The 24,747-nt window shown below is 39.2% G+C and overlaps 2 non-coding genes across 2 annotated transcripts; both read left to right on the forward strand.

Annotated features, from left to right (window-relative positions):
* Positions 1-12,141: 12,141 nt before the first annotated feature.
* TRNAI-UAU (transfer RNA isoleucine (anticodon UAU)) lies at positions 12,142-12,234 on the forward strand. The gene is given in 2 exon segments: positions 12,142-12,179; positions 12,199-12,234. It is a non-coding gene; the product is annotated as a tRNA-Ile (tRNA).
* Positions 12,235-14,515: 2,281 nt separating this feature from the next.
* Positions 14,516-14,608, forward strand: TRNAI-UAU (transfer RNA isoleucine (anticodon UAU)). The gene is given in 2 exon segments: positions 14,516-14,553; positions 14,573-14,608. It is a non-coding gene; the product is annotated as a tRNA-Ile (tRNA).
* The last annotated feature ends 10,139 nt before the right edge of the window (positions 14,609-24,747 follow it).

The raw sequence follows: 24,747 nt of genomic DNA on the forward strand, positions 1-24,747 counted from the left end.
CAAACTGCAGGGAAGTCTCCAAGAAGCAAATAAGGCAGAATCTGGACAGGGTTACTGGAGAGAGCCCAGTCTCACTCCATACGGAACCGCAATGATCTGCAACTAAGTGCCTGTGAGCTGGAGTTAAATAGCAGCAGGGTGTTGGGCTCCAGGTGCACACAATCAGGTAATTACCCTGCAGAGGCAGTGTGCAACTGCCATTCAGACCTGAGGCAACAAGTGAGACCCCTAGAGGCAGGAATGAGGTAATGCAAGGCAAAACAAAACACAAATATTCCTAACATTATCCCCCCCTTAAACAGGCGGATTCCAGACGCCTCAAAGTTCACCTTCTCTTCTTTTTTCCTTTTTTCTTTCTGGGTTGCCTAACCCTATTTGAAGGTGTCACAAAGACACTATTAGGCAATACAGGTCCATCAAAAACGAGTCTCGGATCATCCAGAAGCTCACTCTCAGAGTCGGAGCCACCACCCAGCGGTAGAACTGACCTCTTATTTTCCTGGATGGAATCAAGAGCGGATGGTAAACTTGTAGATGTTAAACTTGCCGAGCAATCTGCGTGAACACCTAGAGATACCTGCCCACATCTGAAAAACTGAGGGTGCTCCCCAGACTGCAAAGGCAGGTTCTCAGAGGGGCACACCTTAGTAGATTCATCTAGGAGCGTGAGGACAGTTGGTGGACTGAATCTTTCGGTCACAGCCTTGAGGAAACCGGGCAAATCTTGTAACACTGGATCTCCCTTATCTATAAGACCATTTACCCACTTCAAGGCCCTCCCTCTGAATCTCATACATACGTTAGCAATGATATCAATAGGGGACAAGTCATCAAAACTCAGATAATATCTGAAGAGAGCTAAACAGTGAGAGATATTTCCATAAAAGTAAGGCAGATCCTCGGGCAAATCTTGGATCTCGGGCATGGCAGGCACCTCTATCTGGTGTTGGACAGGCGGAACCCCCTCCTGGGGCTGGACAGGCAGAACCCCCTCCTGGGGCTGGGCAGGCAGAACCCCCTCCTGGGGCTGGGCAGGCAGAACCCCCTCCTGGGGCTGGACAGGCAGAACCCCCTCCTGGGGCTGGACAGGCAGAACCCCCTCCTGGGGCTGGACAGGCAGAACCCCCTCCTGGGGCTGGACAGGCAGAGCCCCCTCCTGGGGCTGGACAGGCCTTGGCCGGACCTCTGGCAAGGTGGACACCTCTCGGACCTCTGGCAAGGCGGGCACCTCTCGGACCTCTGGCAAGGCGGGCACCTCTGGCAAGGCGGGCACCTCTCGGACCTCTGGCAAGGCGGGCACCTCTCGGACCTCTGGCGAAGCGGGCACCTCTCGGACCTCTGGCGAAGCGGGCACCTCTCGGACCTCTGGCGAAGCGGGCACCTCTCGGACCTCTGGCGAAGCGGGCACCTCTCGGACCTCATGCCTTGAGGCAAGGGCAACGGGGACCTCATGCCGTGAGGCAAGGGCAACGGGGACCTCATGCCGTGAGGCAAGGGCAATGGGGACCTCATGCCGTGAGGCAAGGGCAACGGGGACCTCATGCCGTGAGGCAAGGGCAACGGGGACCTCATGCCGTGAGGCAAGGGCAACGGGGACCTCATGCCGTGAGGCAAGGGCAACGGGGACCTCATGCTGTGAGGCAAGGGCAGCGGAGACCTCATGCCGTGAGGCAAGGGCAGCGGGGACCTCATGCCGTGAGGCAAGGGCAGCGGGGACCTCATGCCGTGAGGCAAGGGCAGCGGGGACCTCATGCCGTGAGGCAAGGGCAACGGGGACCTCATGCCGTGAGGCAAGGGCAACGGGGACCTCATGCCGTGAGGCAAGGGCAACGGGGACCTCATGCCGTGAGGCAAGGGCAACGGGGACCTCATGCCGTGAGGCAAGGGCAACGGGGACCTCATGCCGTGAGGCAAGGGCAACGGGGACCTCATGCCGTGAGGCAAGGGCAGCAGGGACCTCATGCCCGAAGGCAAGGGCAGCAGGGACCTCATGCCCAAAGGCAAGGGCAGCAGGGACCTCATGCCCAAAGGCAAGGGCAGCAGGGACCTCATGCCCAAAGGCAAGGGCAGCAGGGACCTCATGCCCAAAGGCAAGGGCAGCAGGGACCTCATGCCCGAAGGCAAGGGCAGCAGGGACCTCATGCCCGAAGGCAAGGGCAGCAGGGACCGACACCCCTCCTGGGGTCGCAGGGCCGGACACCCCTCCTGGGGTCGCAGGGCAGGACACCCCTCCTGGGGTCGCAGGGCCGGACACCCCTCCTGGGGTCGCAGGGCCGGACACCCCTCCTGGGGTCGCAGGGCCGGACACCCCTCCTGGGGTCGCAGGGCCGGACACCCCTCCTGGGGTCGCAGGGCCGGACACCCCTCCTGGGGTCGCAGGGCCGGACACCCCTCCTGGGGTCGCAGGGCCGGACACCCCTCCTGGGGTCGCTTGGCCGGACACCCCTCCTGGGGTCGCTTGGCCGGACACCCCTCCTGGGGTCGCTTGGCCGGACACCCCTCCTGGGGTCGCTTGGCCGGACACCCCTCCTGGGGTCGCTTGGCCGGACACCCCTCCTTTCGAAATTTGAGCACCACAGTGGCATAACTGAGCAGAATTTGGCACTATGGCAGAATGAGGAAAGCTCTTTTTATGTTTGCGAGCAGGACATAACTGAATAAAATGTCCCGACCTGCCGCAATAAAAACAGAGCTTCTTATCCCTTCTATGTCTCCTTTCTTCCTCAGAGAGACTGGGTCGTGGAAAACTCCAAAACTTGCCTTTGCTTACGCTAGAAAAACAGCAGCCAGAATTGAGAGTACCAGACTGATCTTTTCCCCTTTTTTCCTGCGTCTCCTTAAAGGGAGCAGGTAACCTTACTGAATCTTCAGGCAGAGCAGACAGTATCTCTGAAGATAGGATTTGAATACCCTCCAGTTTCTCTCTGAAATCCACCAGCAATGCAGAACTCAAAAACGGCAAAAACTTGAGAGGCAGGGAACCTTTCTGAAGTGAAGCCATTTTATGAGATTCAGCTGAATCAAAACAAAACTCCTGCACACGTTTATTTTGGCAGATCATTCTGTAACGATTTCTAGAGTTCTCTGTGTGTGCGTGCTTGGAAAGATGTCAGCTGAAGCCAGGTGAAAATTAAGTAAAGTTTATTGTGGAAAAAGTGGTGGTAAAAATAAATATAAACTGGATGCTTGATTACATGGAACAAAACACGATAAATGGAATATTTCAGGTTAAACATAGATGCAAAATAAACATGAAGAAATCCGGGTTTAAATCAAGCAGGGGAAAAATAACATACCAAAAATGAAGTGATCAGGCAGGAATGGAAACAAACTGCAAATAATAGTCCAGAAATGTAGATGTTGAACTGGCAGGGTAAGAAGTCCAGAAGCAAGGCACATGCATTTTAGCAAACTGCAGGGAAGTCTCCAAGAAGCAAATAAGGCAGAATCTGGACAGGGTTACTGGAGAGAGCCCAGTCTCACTCCATACGGAACCGCAATGATCTGCAACTAAGTGCCTGTGAGCTGGAGTTAAATAGCAGCAGGGTGTTGGGCTCCAGGTGCACACAATCAGGTAATTACCCTGCAGAGGCAGTGTGCAACTGCCATTCAGACCTGAGGCAACAAGTGAGACCCCTAGAGGCAGGAATGAGGTAATGCAAGGCAAAACAAAACACAAATATTCCTAACAGAGATGTAGTATGTATAAAGAAGAAAGAAAAAAAAACCACGGGTAGGTGGTATACAATTATGGATGGACTGCCGAGTGCCGACACAGAGGTAGCTACAGCCGTGGACTACCGTACTGTACTGTGTCTGCTGCTAATATAGACTGGTTGATAATGAGATGTAGTATGTATGTATAAAGAAGAAAGAAAAAAAAACCACGGGTAGGTGGTATACAATTATGGATGGACTGCCGAGTGCCGACACAGAGGTAGCTACAGCCGTGGACTACTGTACTGTACTGTGTCTGCTGCTAATATAGACTGGTTGATAATGAGATGTAGTATGTATGTATAAAGAAGAAAGAAAAAAAAACCATGGGTAGGTGGTATACAATTATGGATGGACTGCCGAGTGCCGACACAGAGGTAGCTACAGCCGTGGACTACCGTACTGTACTGTGTCTGCTGCTAATATAGACTGGATGATAATGAGATGTAGTATGTATAAAGAAGAAAGAAAAAAAAAACCACGGGTAGGTGGTATACAATTATGGATGGACTGCCGAGTGCCGACACAGAGGTAGCTACAGCCGTGGACTACCGTACTGTACTGTGTCTGCTGCTAATATAGACTGGATGATAATGAGATGTAGTATGTATGTATAAAGAAGAAAGAAAAAAAAACCACGGGTAGGTGGTATACAATTATGGATGGACTGCCGAGTGCCGACACAGAGGTAGCTACAGCCGTGGACTACCGTACTGTACTGTGTCTGCTGCTAACATAGACTGGTTGATAATGAGATGTAGTATGTATGTATAAAGAAGAAAGAAAAAAAAAACACGGGTAGGTGGTATACAATTATGGACGGACTGCCGAGTGCCGACACAGAGGTAGCTACAGCCGTGGACTACCGTACTGTACTGTGTCTGCTGCTAATATAGACTGGATGATAATGAGATGTAGTATGTATAAAGAAGAAAGAAAAAAAAAACCACGGGTAGGTGGTATACAATTATGGATGGACTGCCGAGTGCCGACACAGAGGTAGCTACAGCCGTGGACTACCGTACTGTACTGTGTCTGCTGCTAATATAGACTGGATGATAATGAGATGTAGTATGTATAAAGAAGAAAGAAAAAAAAAACCACGGGTAGGTGGTATACAATTATGGATGGACTGCCGAGTGCTGACACAGAGGTAGCTACAGCCGTGAACTACCGTACTGTGTCTGCTGCGACTGGATGATAAATAATGATATAAAAATATATATATATATCACTACTGCAGCCGGACAGGTATATATTATATAATGACGGACCTGCTGGACACTGTCTGTCAGCAGAATGAGTTTTTTATAGAATAAAAAAAAAAACACCACACAAGTCACACGACGAGTGTTTAACTTTTTCAGGCAATCACAATATAGTATACTATACTGGTGGTCAGTGTGGTCAGGTCACTGGTCAGTCACACTGGCAGTGGCACTCCTGCCTGCAGCAAAAGTGTGCACTGTTTAATTTTAATAATATGTATGTACTCCTGGCTCCTGCTATAACCTATAACTGCTCCCCAGTCTCCCCCACAATTAAGCTGTGTGAGCACAGTCAGATATTATACATAGATGATGCAGCACACTGGGCTGAGCACAGATATGGTATGTGACTGAGTCACTGTGTATCATTTTTTTTCAGGCAGAGAACGGATTATATTAAATAAAACTGCACTGGTGGTCACTGGTCAGTGGTCAGTCACTAGTAAACTCTGCACTCTCTAGTACTCCTAAGCTCCAGTAAATCAAGTGTCTCTGTCTCAATCTCACTCTCTCTCTTCTAATCTAAATGGAGAGGACGCCAGCCACGTCCTCTCCCTATCAATCTCAATGCACGTGTGAAAATGGCGGCGACGCGCGGCTCCTTATATAGAATCCGAGTCTCGCGATAGAATCCGAGCCTCGCGAGAATCCGACAGCGTCATGATGACGTTCGGGCGCGCTCGGGTTAACCGAGCAAGGCGGGAAGATCCGAGTCGCTCGGACCCGTGTAAAAAAACATTAAGTTCGGGCGGGTTCGGATTCCGAGGAACCGAACCCGCTCATCTCTAGCTAAAATATGGCATTAATTATGATAACATTGTTGTTGTTATTTTTAAACCTTTTCTATCACCGTGGACAGCTTATTCAAATGCCATCTGGCATGCATGTTCCTTTGTTGCTCATCATTCATCACCAAAAATTATTTTCTTTTTCAATTCTTATTACTGTACTGATTGTATTGAATAAAATCCACATCTAGCATAACCAATTAATGCTGCAAAGTGCTCCAGTGGCGCAATTGGTCAGCTCGCAGTACTAATAAGACAGTATCTGTTGAGCAATGCCGAGGTTGTGATTTCAAGCCTCACCTGGAGCATCTTTGTGTACTGTTTTTTTTTCCTTTTCTTATGTCATTAGTCATTGATTATAAACTGCTACCTTAATATTTAATATGATATTACAAAGGATGGAAGAAAGAAAGAAAAAACACAAACATGATTGTGCATTTAAGTTGTCAGCACACATCTGCTTTGGTTCAAATGCACTGCATATCTTCCTTCAGTCAGCCAACAAAACAGCAATGGAAAAGATTAACATACTGTTGGTAAAGCAGTTGCATCAAATTGATTTTCTGCAATATAGCATGATAATCCATACTGACAGCTCTGGATAGTACCAGCACATTTCTTGCTGGACTTGGTTATGCAAAGAACACAGTAAACAGCTTCACTTTTTTTCAAAAATAAATAATTGACTATTAAAAACCTATCAGTCTTACATAAGGACATCAGTAAGCACCACTGGCATAATGGATAAGGCACTGTTCTCCTAAGCCAGTGGTTGTGGGTTTAAGTCCTGTCTGAGTTGGAAGTCATTACAGCAAGTGTCTCATCACTAGAGTTGATATTTTATCCTTGCTTCTACTGTAAAACAGTCTTGCAGTGTTTAGCTTGTAAAAAATGACCACAGAAGCTAAAATATGACATTAATTATGATAACATTGTTGTTGTTGTTTTTTAAACCTTTTCTATCACCGTGGACAGCTTATTCAAGTGCCATCTGGCATGCATGTTCCTTTGTTGCTCATCATTCATCACCAAAAATGATTTTCTTTTTCAATTCTTATGACTGTACTGATTGTATTAAATAAAATCCACATCTAGCATAACCAATTAATGCGGCAAAGTGCTCCAGTGGCGCAATTGGTCAGCGCGCGGTACTTATAAGACAGTAGCTGTTGAGCAATGCCGAGGTTGTGAGTTCAAGCTTTACATGGAGCATCTTTGTATACTGTTTTTTTTTCCTTTTCTTATGTCATTAGTCATTGATTATAAACTGCTACCTTAATATTTAATATGATATTACAAAGGATGGAAGAAAGAAAGAAAAAACACAAACATGATTGTGCATTTAAGTTGTCAGCACACATCTGCTTTGGTTCAAATGCACTGCATATCTTCCTTCAGTCAGCCAACAAAACAGCAATGGAAAAGATTAACATACTGTTGGTAAAGCAGTTGCATCAAATTGATTTTCTGCAATATAGCATGATAATCCATACTGACAGCTCTGGATAGTACCAGCACATTTCTTGCTGGACTTGGTAATTCAAAGAACACAGTAAACAGCTTCACTTTTTTTCAAAAATATTTAATTGACTATTAAAAACCTATCAATCTTAAATAAGGACATCAGTAAGCACCACTGGCATAATGGATAAGGCACTGTTCTCCTAAGCCAGTGGTTGTGGGTTTAAGTCCCGTCTGAGTTGGAAGTCATTACAGAAAGTGTCTCATTACTAGAGTTGATATTTTATCCTTGCTTCTACTGTAAAACAGTCTTGCAGTGTTTAGCTTGTAAAAAATGACCACAGAAGCTAAAATATGACATTAATTATGATAACATTGTTGTTGTTGTTTTTTAAACCTTTTCTATAACCGTGGACAGCTTATTCAAGTGCCATCTGGCATGCATGTTCCTTTGTTGCTCATCATTCATCACCAAAAGTGATTTTCTTTTTCAATTCTTATGACTGTACTGATTGTATTGAATAAAATCCACATCTAGCATAACCAATCAATGCTGCAAAGTGCTCTAGTGGCGCAATTGGTCAGCGCGCGGTACTTATAAGACAGTATCTGTTGAGCAATGCAGAGGTTGTGAGTTCAAGCCTCACCTGGAGCATCTTTTTATCCAGTTTTTTTTTTCCTTTTCTTATGTCATTAGTCATTGATTAAATTAATATTTAACATCTGCTTTGGTTCAAATGCACTGCATATCTTCCTTCAGTCAGCCAACAAAACAGCAATGGAAAAGATTAACATACTGTTGGTAAAGCAGTTGCATCAAATTGATTTTCTGCAATATAGCATAATAATCCATACTGACAGCTCTGGATAGTACCAGCACATTTCTTGCTGGACTTGGTAATGCAAAGAACACAGTAAACAGCTTCACTTTTTTTCAAAAATAAATAATTGACTATTAAAAACCTATCAGTCTTACATAAGGACATCAGTAAGCACCACTGGCATAATGGATAAGGCACTGTTTTCCTAAGCCAGTGGTTGTGGGTTTAAGTCCCGTCTGAGTTGGAAGTCATTACAGCAAGTGTCTCATCACTAGAGTTGATATTTTATCCTTGCTTCAACTGTAAAACAGTCTTGCAGTGTTTAGCTTGTAAAAAATGACCACAGAAGCTAAAATATGACATTAATTATGATAACATTGTTGTTGTTGTTTTTTAAACCTTTTTTTATCACCGTGGACAGCTTATTCAAGTGCCATCTGGCATGCATGTTCCTTTGTTGCTCATCATTCATCACCAAAAATGATTTTCTTTTTCAATTCTTATTACTGTACTGATTGTATTGAATAAAATCCACATCTAGCATAACCAAACAATGCTGCAAAGTGCTCCAGTGGCGCAATTGGTCAGCGTGCGGTACTTATAAGACAGTATCTGTTGAGCAATGCCGAGGTTGTGAGTTCAAGCCTCACCAGGAGCATCTTTGTATACTGTTTTTTTTCCTTTTCTTATGTCATTAGTCATTGATTATAAACTGCTACCTTAATATTTAATATGATATTACAAAGGATGGAAGAAAGAAAGAAAACACACAAACATGATTGTGCATTTAAGTTGTCAGCACACATCTGCTTTGGTTCAAATGCACTGCATATCTTCCTTCAGTCAGCCAACAAAACAGCAATGGAAAAGATTAACATACTGTTGGTAAAGCAGTTGCATCAAATTGATTTTCTGCTATATAGCATGATAATCCATACTGACAGCTCTGGATAGTACCAGCACATTTCTTGCTGGACTTGGTAATGCAAAGAACACAGTAAACAACTTCACTTTTTTTCAAAAATATTTAATTGACTATTAAAAACCTATCAGTCTTAAATAAGGACATCAGTAAGCACCACTGGCATAATGGATAAGGCACAGTTCTCCTAAGCCAGTGGTTGTGGGTTTAAGTCCCGTCTGAGTTGGAAGTCATTACAGCAAGTGTCTCATCACTAGAGTTGATATTTTATCCTTGCTTCAACTGTAAAACAATCTTGCAGTGTTTAGCTTGTAAAAAATGACCACAGAAGCTAAAATATGACATTAATTATAATAACATTGTTGTTGTTTTTTAAACCTTTTCTATCACCGTGGACAGCTTATTCAAGTGCCATCTGGCATGCATGTTCCTTTGTTGCTCATCATTCATCACCAAAAATGATTTTCTTTTTCAATTCTTATGACTGTACTGATTGTATTGAATAAAATCCACATCTAGCATAATCAATTAATGCTGCAGAGTGCTCCAGTGGTGCAATTGGTCAGCGCGCGGTACTTATAACACAGTATCTGATGAGCAATGCCGAGTTTGTGAGTTCAAGCCTCACCTGGAGTTTCTTTGTATACTGTTTTTTTTCTTTTCTTATGTCATTAGTCATTGATTATAAGCTGGTAGTCTTAATATTTAATATGATATTACAAAGGATGGAAGAAAGAAAGAAAAAACACAAACATGATTGTGCATTTAAGTTGTCAGCACACATCTGCTTTGGTTCAAATGCACTGCATATCTTCCTTCAGTCAGCCAACAAAACAGCAATGGAAAAGATTAACATACTGTTGGTAAAGCAGTTGCATCAAATTGATTTTCTGCAATATAGCATGATAATCCATACTGACAGCTCTGGATAGTACCAGCACATTTCTTGCTGGACTTGGTAATGCAAAGAACACAGTAAACAGCTTCACTTTTTCCTCAAAAAAAAATAATTGACTATTAAAAACCTAAAAGTCTTAAATAAGTACATCAGTAAGCACCACTGGCATAATGGATAAGTCACTGCCCTCCTAAGCCAGGGGGTCCAAGTCCCATATGGGGTGGAAGTAATTACAGCAAGTGTCTCATCACTAGAGTTGATATTTTATCCTTGCTTCAACTGTAAAACAGTCTTGCAGTGTTTAGCTTGTAAAAAATGACCACAGAAGCTAAAATATGACATTAATTATGATAACATTGTTGTTGTTGTTTTTAAAACCTTTTCTATCACCGTGGACAGCTTATTCAAGTGCCATCTGGCATGCATGTTCCTTTGTTGCTCATCATTCATCACCAAAAATGATTTTCTTTTTCAATTCTTATGACTGTACTGATTGTATTGAATAAAATCCACATCTAGCATAACCAAACAATGCTGCAAAGTGCTCCAGTGGCGCAATTGGTCAATGTGCGGTACTTATAAGACAGTATCTGTTGAGCAATGCCAAGTTTGTGAGTTCAAGCCTCTCCTGGAGCATCTTTGTATACTGTTTTTTTTTCCTTTTCTTATGTCATTAGTCATTGATTATAAACTGCTACCTTAATATTTAATATGATATTACAAAGGATGGAAGAAAGAAAAAACAGAAACATGATTGTGCATTTAAGTTGTCAGCACACATCTGCTTTGGTTCAAATGCACTGCATATCTTCCTTCAGTCAGCCAACAAAACAGCAATGGAAAAGATTAACATACTGTTGGTAAAGCAGTTGCATCAAATTGATTTTCTGCAATATAGCATGATAATCCATACTGACAGCTCTGGATAGTACAAGCACATTTCTTGCTGGACTTGGTAATTCAAAGAACACAGTAAACAGCTTCACTTTTTTTCAAAAATATTTAATTGACTATTAAAAATCTATCAATCTTAAATAAAGACATCAGTAAGCACCACTGGCATAATGGATAAGGCACTGTTCTCCTAAGCCAGTGGTTGTGGGTTTAAGTCCCGTCTGAGTTGGAAGTCATTACAGCAAGTGTCTCATTACTAGAGTTGATATTTTATCCTTGCTTCTACTGTAAAACAGTCTTGCAGTGTTTAGCTTGTAAAAAATGACCACAGAAGCTAAAATATGACATTAATTATGATAACATTGTTGTTGTTGTTTTTTAAACCTTTTCTATAACCGTGGACAGCTTATTCAAGTGCCATCTGGCATGCATGTTCCTTTGTTGCTCATCATTCATCACCAAAAATGATTTTCTTTTTCAATTCTTATGACTGTACTGATTGTATTGAATAAAATCCACATCTAGCATAACCAATTAATACTGCAAAGTGCTCTAGTGGTGCAATTGGTCAGCGCGCGGTACTTATAAGACAGTATCTGTTGAGCAATGCAGAGGTTGTGAGTTCAAGCCTCACCTGGAGCATCTTTTTATCCAGTTTTTTTTTTCCTTTTCTTATGTCATTAGTCATTGATTAAATTAATATTTAACATCTGCTTTGGTTCAAATGCACTGCATATCTTCCTTCAGTCAGCCAACAAAACAGCAATGGAAAAGATTAACATACTGTTGGTAAAGCAGTTGCATCAAATTGATTTTCTGCAATATAGCATAATAATCCATACTGACAGCTCTGGATAGTACCAGCACATTTCTTGCTGGACTTGGTAATGCAAAGAACACAGTAAACAGCTTCACTTTTTTTCAAAAATAAATAATTGACTATTAAAAACTTTCAGTCTTACATAAGGACATCAGTAAGCACCACTGGCATAATGGATAAGGCACTGTTCTCTTAAGCCAGTGGTTGTGGGTTTAAGTCCCGTCTGAGTTGGAAGTCATTACAGCAAGTGTCTCATCACTAGAGTTGATATTTTATCCTTGCTTCAACTGTAAAACAGTCTTGTAGTGTTTAGCTTGTAAAAAATGACCACAGAAGCTAAAATATGACATTAATTATGATAACATTGTTGTTGTTGTTTTTTAAACCTTTTTTTATCACCGTGGACAGCTTATTCAAGTGCCATCTGGCAGGCATGTTCCTTTGTTGCTCATCATTCATCACCAAAAATGATTTTCTTTTTCAATTCTTATTACTGTACTGATTGTATTGAATAAAATCCACATCTAGCATAACCAAACAATGCTGCAAAGTGCTCCAGTGGCGCAATTGGTCAGCGTGCGGTACTTATAAGACAGTATCTGTTGAGCAATGCCGAGGTTGTGAGTTCAAGTCTCACCTGGAGCATCTTTGTATACTGTTTTTTTTCCTTTTCTTATGTCATTAGTCATTGATTATAAACTGCTACCTTAATATTTAATATGATATTACAAAGGATGGAAGAAAGAAAGAAAACACACAAACATGATTGTGCATTTAAGTTGTCAGCACACATCTGCTTTGGTTCAAATGCACTGCATATCTTCCTTCAGTCAGCCAACAAAACAGCAATGGAAAAGATTAACATACTGTTGGTAAAGCAGTTGCATCAAATTGATTTTCTGCTATATAGCATGATAATCCATACTGACAGCTCTGGATAGTACCAGCACATTTCTTGCTGGACTTGGTAATGCAAAGAACACAGTAAACAGCTTCACTTTTTCCTCAAAAATAAATAATTGACTATTAAAAACCTAACAGTCTTAAATAAGAACATCAGTAAGCACCACTGGCATAATGGATAAGTCACTGCCCTCCTAAGCCAGGGGGTCCAAGTCCCATATGGGGTGGAAGTAATTACAGTAAGTGTCTCATCACTAGAGTTGATATTTTATCCTTGCTTCAACTGTAAAACAGTCTTGCAGTGTTTAGCTTGTAAAAAATGACCACAGAAGCTAAAATATGACATTAATTATGATAACATTGTTGTTGTTGTTTTTTAAACATTTTTTATCACCGTGGACAGCTTATTCAAGTGGCATCTGGCATGCATGTTCCTTTGTTGCTCATCATTCATCACCAAAAATGATTTTCTTTTTCAATTCTTATGACTGTACTGATTGTATTGAATAAAATCCACATCTAGCATAACCAAACAATGCTGCTTTGGTTCAAATGCACTGCATATCTTCCTTCAGTCAGCCAACAAAACAGCAATGGAAAAGATTAACATACTGTTGGTAAAGCAGTTGCATCAAATTGATTTTCTACAATATAGCATGATAATCCATACTGACAGCTCTGGATAGTACCAGCACATTTCTTGCTGGACTTGGTAATTCAAAGAACACAGTAAACAGCTTCACTTTTTTTCAAAAATATTTAATTGACTATTAAAAACCTATCAATCTTAAATAAGGACATCAGTAAGCACCACTGGCATAATGGATAAGGCACAGTTCTCCTAAGCCAGTGGTTGTGGATTTAAGTCCCGTCTGAGTTGGAAGTCATTACAGCAAGTGTCTCATTACTAGAGTTGATATTTTATCCTTGCTTCTACTGTAAAACAGTCTTGCAGTGTTTAGCTTGTAAAAAATGACCACAGAAGCTAAAATATGACATTAATTATGATAACATTGTTGTTGTTGTTTTTTAAACCTTTTCTATAACCGTGGACAGCTTATTCAAGTGCCATCTGGCATGCATGTTCCTTTGTTGCTCATCATTCATCACCAAAAATGATTTTCTTTTTCAATTCTTATGACTGTACTGATTGTATTGAATAAAATCCACATCTAGCATAACCAACTAATGCTGCAAAGTACTCTAGTGGCGCAATTGGTCAGCGCGTGGTACTTATAAGACAGTATCTGTTGAGCAATGCAGAGGTTGTGAGTTCAAGCCTCACCTGGAGCATCTTTTTATCCAGTTTTTTTTTCCTTTTCTTATGTCATTAGTCATTGATTAAATTAATATTTAACATCTGCTTTGGTTCAAATGCACTGCATATCTTCCTTCAGTCAGCCAACAAAACAGCAATGGAAAAGATTAACATACTGTTGGTAAAGCAGTTGCATCAAATTGATTTTCTGCAATATAGCATAATAATCCATACTGACAGCTCTGGATAGTACCAGCACATTTCTTGCTGGACTTGGTAATGCAAAGAACACAGTAAACAGCTTCACTTTTTTTCAAAAATAAATAATTGACTATTAAAAACCTATCAGTCTTACATAAGGACATCAGTAAGCACCACTGGCATAATGGATAAGGCACTGTTCTCCTAAGCCAGTGGTTGTGGGTTTAAGTCCCGTCTGAGTTGGAAGTCATTACAGCAAGTGTCTCATCACTAGAGTTGATATTTTATCCTTGCTTCAACTGTAAAACAGTCTTGCAGTGTTTAGCTTGTAAAAAATGACCACAGAAGCTAAAATATGACATTAATTATGATAACATTGTTGTTGTTGTTTTTTAAACCTTTTTTTATCACCGTGGACAGCTTATTCAAGTGCCATCTGGCATGCATGTTCCTTTGTTACTCATCATTCATCACCAAAAATGATTTTCTTTTTCAATTCTTATTACTGTACTGATTGTATTGAATAAAATCCACATCTAGCATAACCAAACAATGCTGCAAAGTGCTCCAGTGGCGCAATTGGTCAGCGTGCGGTACTTATAAGACAGTATCTGTTGAGCAATGCCGAGGTTGTGAGTTCAAGCCTCACCTGGAGCATCTTTGTATACTGTTTTTTTTCCTTTTCTTATGTCATTAGTCATTGATTATAAACTGCTACCTTAATATTTAATATGATATTACAAAGGATGGAAGAAAGAAAGAAAACACACAAACATGATTGTGCATTTAAGTTGTCAGCACACATCTGCTTTGGTTCAAATGCACTGCATATCTTCCTTCAGTCAGCCAACAAAACAGCAATGGAAAAGATTAACATACTGTTGGTAAAGCAGTTGCATCAAATTGATTTTCTGCTATATAGCATGATAATCCATACTGACAGCTCTGGATAGTACCAGCACATTTCTTGCTGGACTTGGTAATGCAAAGAACACAGTAAACAACTTCACTTTTTTTCAAAAATATTTAATTGACTATTAAAAACCTATCAGTCTTAAATAAGGACATCAGTAAGCACCACTGGCATAATGGATAAGGCACTGTTCTCCTAAGCCAGTGGTTGTGGGTTTAAGTCCCGTCTGAGTTGGAAGTCATTACAGCAAGTGTCTCATCACTAGAGTTGATATTTTATCCTTGCTTCAACTGTAAAACAATCTTGCAGTGTTTAGCTTGTAAAAAATGACCACAGAAGCTAAAATATGACATTAATTATAATAACATTGTTGTTGTTTTTTAAACCTTTTCTATCACCGTGGACAGCTTATTCAAGTGCCATCTGGCATGCATGTTCCTTTGTTGCTCATCATTCATCACCAAAAATGATTTTCTTTTTCAATTCTTATGACTGTACTGATTGTATTGAATAAAATCCACATCTAGTATAATCAATTAATGCTGCAGAATGCTCCAGTGGTGCAATTGGTCAGCGCGCGGTACTTATAACACAGTATCTATTGAGCAATGCCGAGTTTGTGAGTTCAAGCCTCACCTGGAGTTTCTTTGTATACTGTTTTTTTTTCTTTTCTTATGTCATTAGTCATTGATTATAAACTGGTAGTCTTAATATTTAATATGATATTACAAAGGATGGAAGAAAGAAAGAAAAAACACAAACATGATTGTGCATTTAAGTTGTCAGCACACATCTGCTTTGGTTCAAATGCACTGCATATCTTCCTTCAGTCAGCCAACAAAACAGCAATGGAAAAGATTAACATACTGTTGGTAAAGCAGTTGCATCAAATTGATTTTCTGCAATATAGCATGATAATCCATACTGACAGCTCTGGATAGTACCAGCACATTTCTTGCTGGACTTGGTAATGCAAAGAACACAGTAAACAGCTTCACTTTTTCCTCAAAAAAAAATAATTGACTATTAAAAACCTAAAAGTCTTAAATAAGTACATCAGTAAGCACCACTGGCATAATGGATAAGTCACTGCCCTCCTAAGCCAGGGGGTCCAAGTCCCATATGGGGTGGAAGTAATTACAGCAAGTGTCTCATCACTAGAGTTGATATTTTATCCTTGCTTCAACTGTAAAACAGTCTTGCAGTGTTTAGCTTGTAAAAAATGACCACAGAAGCTTAAATATGACATTAATTATGATAACATTGTTGTTGTTGTTTTTTAAACCTTTTCTATCACCGTGGACAGCTTATTCAAGTGCCATCTGGCATGCATGTTCCTTTGTTGCTCATCATTCATCACCAAAAATGATTTTCTTTTTCAATTCTTATGACTGTACTGATTGTATTGAATAAAATCCACATCTAGCATAACCAAACAATGCTGCAAAGTGCTCCAGTGGCGCAATTGGTCAACGTGCGGTAGTTATAAGACAGTATCTGTTGAGCAATGCCAAGTTTATGAGTTCATGCCTCACCTGGAGCATCTTTGTATACTGTTTTTTTTTCCTTTTCTTATGTCATTAGTCATTGATTATAAACTGCTACCTTAATATTTAATATGATATTACAAAGGATGGAAGAAAGAAAGAAAAAACACAAACATGATAGTGCATTTAAGTTGTCAGCACACATCTGCTTTGGTTCAAATGCACTGCATATCTTCCTTCAGTCAGCCAACAAAACAGCAATGGAAAAGATTAACATACTGTTGGTAAAGCAGTTGCATCAAATTGATTTTCTGCAATATAGCATGATAATCCATACTGACAGCTCTGGATAGTACCAGCACATTTCTTGCTGGACTTGGTAATGCAAAGAACACAGTAAACAGCTTCACTTTTTTTCAAAAATAAATAATTGACTATTAAAAACCTATCAGTCTTAAATAAGAACATAAGTAAGCACCACTGGCATAATGGATAAGGCACTGTTCTCCTAAGCCAGTGGTTGTGGGTTTAAGTCCCGTCTGAGATGGAAGTCATTACAGCAACACTCTCATCACTAGAGTTGATATTTTATCCTTGCTTCAACTGTAAAACAGTCTTGCAGTGTTTAGCTTGTAAAAAATGACCACAGAAGCTAAAATATGACATTAATTATGATAACATTGTTGTTGTTGTTTTTTAAACCTTTTCTATCACCGTGGACAGCTTATTCAAGTGCCATCTGGCATGCATGTTCCTTTGTTGCTCATCATTCATCACCAAAAATGATTTTCTATTTCAATTCTTATGACTGTACTGATTGTATTGAATAAAATCCACATCTAGCATAACCAATTAATGCTGCAAAGTGCTCCAGTTGCGCATTTGCACAGCGCGCGGTACTTATAAGACAGTATCTGTTGAGCAATGCCGAGGTTGTGAGTTCAAGCCTCACCTGGAGCATCTTTGTATACTGTTTTTTTTCCTTTTCTTATGTCATTAGTCATTGATTATAAACTGCTACCTTAATATTTAATATGATATTACAAAGGATGGAAGAAAGAAAGAAAAAACACAAACATGATTGTGCATTTAAGTTGTCAGCACACATCTGCTTTGGTTCAAATGCACTGCATATCTTCCTTCAGTCAGCCAACAAAAAAGCAATGGAAAAGATTACCATACTGTTGGTAAAGCAGTTGCATCAAATTGATTTTCTGCAATATAGCATGATAATCCATACTGACAGCTCTGGATAGTACCAGCACATTTCTTGCTGGACTTGGTAATGCAAAGAACACAGTAAACAGCTTCACTTTTTTTCAAAAATAAATAATTGACTATTAAAAACCTATCAGTCTTAAATACGAACATAAGTAAGCACCACTGGCATAATGGATAAGGCACTGTTCTCCTAAGCCAGTGGTTGTGGGTTTAAGTCCCGTCTGAGTTGGAAGTCATTACAGCAAGTGTCTCATCACTAGAGTTGATATTTTATCCTTGCTTCAATTGTAAAACAGTCTTGCAGTGTTTAGCTTGTAAAAAATGACCACAGAAGCTAAAATATTACATTAATTATGATAACATTGTTGTTGTTGTTGTTGTTGTTTTTTAAACCTTTTCTATCACCGTGGACAGCTTATTCAAGTGCCATCTGGCATGCATGTTCCTTTGTTGCTCATCATTCATCACCAAAAATGATTTTCTTTTTCAATTCTTCTGACTGTACTGATTGTATTGAATAAAATCCACATCTAGCATAACCAATTAATGCTGCAAAGTGCTCCAGTGGCGCAATTGGTCAGCGCGTGGTACTTATAAGACAGTATCTGTTGAGCAATGCTGAGGTTGTGAGTTCAAGCCTCACCTGGAGTATCTTTGTATACTGTTTTTTTTCCTTTTCTTATGTCATTAGTCATTGATTATAAACTGCTACCTTAATATTTAATATGATATTACTAAGGATCGAAGAAAGAAAGAAAAAACACAAACATGATTGTGCATTTAAGTTGTCAGCACATATCTGCTTTGGTTCAAATGCACTGCATATCTTCCTTCAGTCAGCCAACAAAACAGCAATGGAAAAGATTAACATACTGTTGGTAAAGCAGTTGCATCAAATTGATTTTCTGCTATATAGCATGATAATCCATACTGACAGCTCTGGATAGTACCAGCACATTTCTTGCTGGACTTGGTAATGCAAAGAACACAGTAAACAGCTTCACTTTTTCCTCAAAAATAAATAATTGACTATTAAAAACCTAACAGTCTTAAATAAGAACATCAGTAAGCACCACTGGCATAATGGATAAGTCACTGCCCTCCTAAGCCAGGGGGTCCAAGTCCCATATGGGGTGGAAGTAATTACAGTAAGTGTCTCATCACTAGAGTTGATATTTTATCCTTGCTTCAACTGTAAAACAGTCTTGCAGTGTTTAGCTTGTAAAAAATGACCACAGAAGCTAAAATATGACATTAATTATGATAACATTGTTGTTGTTGTTTTTTAAACCTTTTTTTATCACCGTGGACAGCTTATTCAAGTGCCATCTGGCATGCATGTTCCTTTGTTGCTCATCATTCATCACCAAAAATGATTTTCTTTTTCAATTCTTATGACTGTACTGATTGTATTGAATAAAATCCACATCTAGCATAACCAAACAATGCTGCAAAGTGCTCCAGTGGCGCAATTGGTCAGCACGCGGTACTTATAAGACAGTATCTGTTGAGCAATGCTGAGGTTGTGAGTTCAAGCCTCACCTGGAGCATCTTTGTATACTGTTTTTTTTTCCTTTTCTTATGTCATTAGTCATTGATTATAAACTGCTACCTTAATATTTAATATGATATTACAAAGGATGGAAGAAAGAAAGAAAAAACACAAACATGATTGTGCATTTAAGTTGTCAGCACACATCTGCTTTGGTTCAAATGCACTGCATATCTTCCTTCAGTCAGCCAACAAAAAAGCAATGGAAAAGATTACCATACTGTTGGTAAAGCAGTTGCATCAAATTGATTTTCTGCAATATAGCATGATAATCCATACTGACAGCTCTGGATAGTACCAGCACATTTCTTGCTGGACTTGGTAATGCAAAGAACACAGTAAACAGCTTCACTTTTTTTCAAAAATAAATAATTGACTATTAAAAACCTATCAGTCTTAAATACGAACATAAGTAAGCACCACTGGCATAATGGATAAGGCACTGTTCTCCTAAGCCAGTGGTTGTGGGTTTAAGTCCCGTCTGAGTTTGAAGTCATTACAGCAAGTGTCTCATCACTAGAGTTGATATTTTATCCTTGCTTCAACTGTAAAACAGTCTTGCAGTGTTTAGCTTGTAAAAAAATGACTACAGAAGCTAAAATATTACATTAATTATGATAACATTGTTGTTTTTGTTGTTTTTTAAACCTTTTCTATCACCGTGGACAGCTTATTCAAGTGCCATCTGGCATGCATGTTCCTTTGTTGCTCATCATTCATCACCAAAAATGATTTTCTTTTTCAATTCTTATGACTGTACTGATTGTATTGAATAAAATCTACATCTAGCATAATCAATTAATGCTGCAAAGTGCTCCAGTGGCGCAATTGGTCAGCGCATGGTACTTATAAGACAGTATCTGTTGAGCAATGCTGAGGTTGTGAGTTCAAGCCTCACCTGGAGTATCTTTGTATACTGTTTTTTTTCCTTTTCTTATGTCATTAGTCATTGATTATAAACTGCTACCTTAATATTTAATATGATATTACTAAGGATCGAAGAAAGAAAGAAAAAACACAAACATGATTGTGCATTTAAGTTGTCAGCACACATCTGCTTTGGTTCAAATGCACTGCATATCTTCCTTCAGTTAGCCAACAAAACAGCAATGGAAAAGATTAACATACTGTTGGTAAAGCAGTTGCATCAAATTGATTTTCTGCTATATAGCATGATAATCCATACTGACAGCTCTGGATAGTACCAGCACATTTCTTGCTGGACTTGGTAATGCAAAGAACACAGTAAACAGCTTCACTTTTTCCTCAAAAATAAATAATTGACTATTAAAAACCTAACAGTCTTAAATAAGAACATCAGTAAGCACCACTGGCATAATGGATAAGTCACTGCCCTCCTAAGCCAGGGGGTCCAAGTCCCATATGGGGTGGAAGTAATTACAGTAAGTGTCTCATCACTAGAGTTGATATTTTATCCTTGCTTCAACTGTAAAACAGTCTTGCAGTGTTTAGCTTGTAAAAAATGACCACAGAAGCTAAAATATGACATTAATTATGATAACATTGTTGTTGTTGTTTTTTATACCTTTTTTATCACCGTGGACAGCTTATTCAAGTGCCATCTGGCATGCATGTTCCTTTGTTGCTCATCATTCATCACCAAAAATGATTTTCTTTTTCAATTCTTATGACTGTACTGATTGTATTGAATAAAATCCACATCTAGCATAACCAAACAATGCTGCAAAGTGCTCCAGTGGCGCAATTGGTCAGCAAGCGGTACTTATAAGATGGTATCTGTTGAGCAATGCAGAGGTTGTGAGTTCAAGCCTCACCTGGAGCATCTTTGTATCCTGTTTTTTTTTTCCTTTTCTTATGTCATTAGTCATTGATTAAATTAATATTTAACATCTGCTTTGGTTCAAATGCACTGCATATCTTCCTTCAGTCAGCCAACAAAACAGCAATGGAAAAGATTAACATACTGTTGGTAAAGCAGTTGCATCAAATTGATTTTCTGCAATATAGCATGATAATCCATACTGACAGCTCTGGATAGTATTAGCACATTTCTTGCTGGACTTGGTAATGCAAAGAACACAGTAAACAGCTTCACTTTTTTTCAAAAATAAATAATTGACTATTAAAAACCTATCAGTCTTAAATAAGGACATCAGTAAGCACCACTGGCATAATGGATAAGGCACTGTTCTCCTAAGCCAGTGGTTGTGGGTTTAAGTCCCGTCTGAGTTGGAAGTCATTACAGCAAGTGTCTCATCACTAGAGTTGATATTTTATCCTTGCTTCAACTGTAAAACAGTCTTGCAGTGTTTAGCTTGTAAAAAAATGACTACAGAAGCTAAAATATTACATTAATTATGATAACATTGTTGTTGTTGTTGTTGTTTTTTAAACCTTTTCTATCACCGTGGACAGCTTATTCAAGTGCCATCTGGCATGCATGTTCCTTTGTTGCTCATCATTCATCACCAAAAATGATTTTCTTTTTCAATTCTTATGACTGTACTGATTGTATTGAATAAAATCTACATCTAGCATAATCAATTAATGCTGCAAAGTGCTCCAGTGGCGCAATTGGTCAGCGCACGGTACTTATAAGACAGTATCTGTTGAGCAATGCTGAGGTTGTGAGTTCAAGCCTCACCTGGAGTATCTTTGTATACTGTTTTTTTTCCTTTTCTTATGTCATTAGTCATTGATTATAAACTGCTACCTTAATATTTAATATGATATTACTAAGGATCGAAGAAAGAAAGAAAAAACACAAACATGATTGTGCATTTAAGTTGTCAGCACACATCTGCTTTGGTTCAAATGCACTGCATATCTTCCTTCAGTTAGCCAACAAAACAGCAATGGAAAAGATTAACATACTGTTGGTAAAGCAGTTGCATCAAATTGATTTTCTGCTATATAGCATGATAATCCATACTGACAGCTCTGGATAGTACCAGCACATTTCTTGCTGGACTTGGTAATGCAAAGAACACAGTAAACAGCTTCACTTTTTCCTCAAAAATAAATAATTGACTATTAAAAACCTAACAGTCTTAAATAAGAACATCAGTAAGCACCACTGGCATAATGGATAAGTCACTGCCCTCCTAAGCCAGGGGGTCCAAGTCCCATATGGGGTGGAAGTAATTACAGTAAGTGTCTCATCACTAGAGTTGATATTTTATCCTTGCTTCAACTGTAAAACAGTCTTGCAGTGTTTAGCTTGTAAAAAATGACCACAGAAGCTAAAATATGACATTAATTATGATAACATTGTTGTTGTTGTTTTTTATACCTTTTTTATCACCGTGGACAGCTTATTCAAGTGCCATCTGGCATGCATGTTCCTTTGTTGCTCATCATTCATCACCAAAAATGATTTTCTTTTTCAATTCTTATGACTGTACTGATTGTATTGAATAAAATCCACATCTAGCATAACCAAACAATGCTGCAAAGTGCTCCAGTGGCGCAATTGGTCAGCAAGCGGTACTTATAAGATGGTATCTGTTGAGCAATGCAGAGGTTGTGAGTTCAAGCCTCACCTGGAGCATCTTTGTATCCTGTTTTTTTTTCCTTTTCTTATGTCATTAGTCATTGATTAAATTAATATTTAACATCTGCTTTGGTTCAAATGCACTGCATATCTTCCTTCAGTCAGCCAACAAAACAGCAATGGAAAAGATTAACATACTGTTGGTAAAGCAGTTGCATCAAATTGATTTTCTGCAATATAGCATGATAATCCATATTGACAGCTCTGGATAGTATTAGCACATTTCTTGCTGGACTTGGTAATGCAAAGAACACAGTAAACAGCTTCACTTTTTTTCAAAAATAAATAATTGACTATTAAAAACCTATCAGTCTTAAATAAGGACATCAGTAAGCACCACTGGCATAATGGATAAGGCACTGTTCTCCTAAGCCAGTGGTTGTGGGTTTAAGTCCCGTCTGAGTTGGAAGTCATTACAGCAAGTGTCTCATCACTAGAGTTGATATTTTATCCTTGCTTCAACTGTAAAACAGTCTTGCAGTGTTTAGCTTGTAAAAAAATGACTACAGAAGCTAAAATATTACATTAATTATGATAACATTGTTGTTGTTGTTGTTTTTTAAACCTTTTCTATCACCGTGGACAGCTTATTCAAGTGCCATCTGGCATGCATGTTCCTTTGTTGCTCATCATTCATCACCAAAAATGATTTTCTTTTTCAATTCTTATGACTGTACTGATTGTATTGAATAAAATCTACATCTAGCATAATCAATTAATGTTGCAAAGTGCTCCAGTGGCGCAATTGGTCAGCGCACGGTACTTATAAGACAGTATCTGTTGAGCAATGCTGAGGTTGTGAGTTCAAGCCTCACCTGGAGTGTCTTTGTATACTGTTTTTTTTCCTTTTCTTATGTCATTAGTCATTGATTATAAACTGCTACCTTAATATTTAATATGATATTACTAAGGATCGAAGAAAGAAAGAAAAAACACAAACATGATTGTGCATTTAAGTTGTCAGCACACATCTGCTTTGGTTCAAATGCACTGCATATCTTCCTTCAGTTAGCCAACAAAACAGCAATGGAAAAGATTAACATACTGTTGGTAAAGCAGTTGCATCAAATTGATTTTCTGCTATATAGCATGATAATCCATACTGACAGCTCTGGATAGTACCAGCACATTTCTTGCTGGACTTGGTAATGCAAAGAACACAGTAAACAGCTTCACTTTTTCCTCAAAAATAAATAATTGACTATTAAAAACCTAACAGTCTTAAATAAGAACATCAGTAAGCACCACTGGCATAATGGATAAGTCACTGCCCTCCTAAGCCAGGGGGTCCAAGTCCCATATGGGGTGGAAGTAATTACAGTAAGTGTCTCATCACTAGAGTTGATATTTTATCCTTGCTTCAACTGTAAAACAGTCTTGCAGTGTTTAGCTTGTAAAAAATGACCACAGAAGCTAAAATATGACATTAATTATGATAACATTGTTGTTGTTGTTGTTGTTTTTTAAACCTTTTTTATCCCTGTGGACAGCTTATTCAAGTGCCATCTGGCATGCATGTTCCTTTGTTGCTCATCATTCATCACCAAAAATGATTTTCTTTTTCAATTCTTATGACTGTACTGATTGTATTGAATAAAATCCACATCTAGCATAAACAAACAATGCTGCAAAGTGCTCCAGTGGCGCAATTGGTCAGCAAGCGGTACTTATAAGATGGTATCTGTTGAGCAATGCAGAGGTTGTGAGTTCAAGCCTCACCTGGAGCATCTTTGTATCCTGTTTTTTTTTTCCTTTTCTTATGTCATTAGTCATTGATTAAATTAATATTTAACATCTGCTTTGGTTCAAATGCACTGCATATCTTCCTTCAGTCAGCCAACAAAACAGCAATGGAAAAGATTAACATACTGTTGGTAAAGCAGTTGCATCAAATTGATTTTCTGCAATATAGCATGATAATCCATACTGACAGCTCTGGATAGTATTAGCACATTTCTTGCTGGACTTGGTAATGCAAAGAACACAGTAAACAGCTTCACTTTTTTTCAAAAATAAATAATTGACTATTAAAAACCTATCAGTCTTAAATAAGGACATCAGTAAGCACCACTGGCATAATGGATAAGG

The sequence above is a fragment of the Pseudophryne corroboree genome, chromosome 4, assembly GCF_028390025.1.
Source record: "Pseudophryne corroboree isolate aPseCor3 chromosome 4, aPseCor3.hap2, whole genome shotgun sequence".
NCBI classification, from domain to species: Eukaryota; Metazoa; Chordata; class Amphibia; order Anura; family Myobatrachidae; genus Pseudophryne; species Pseudophryne corroboree.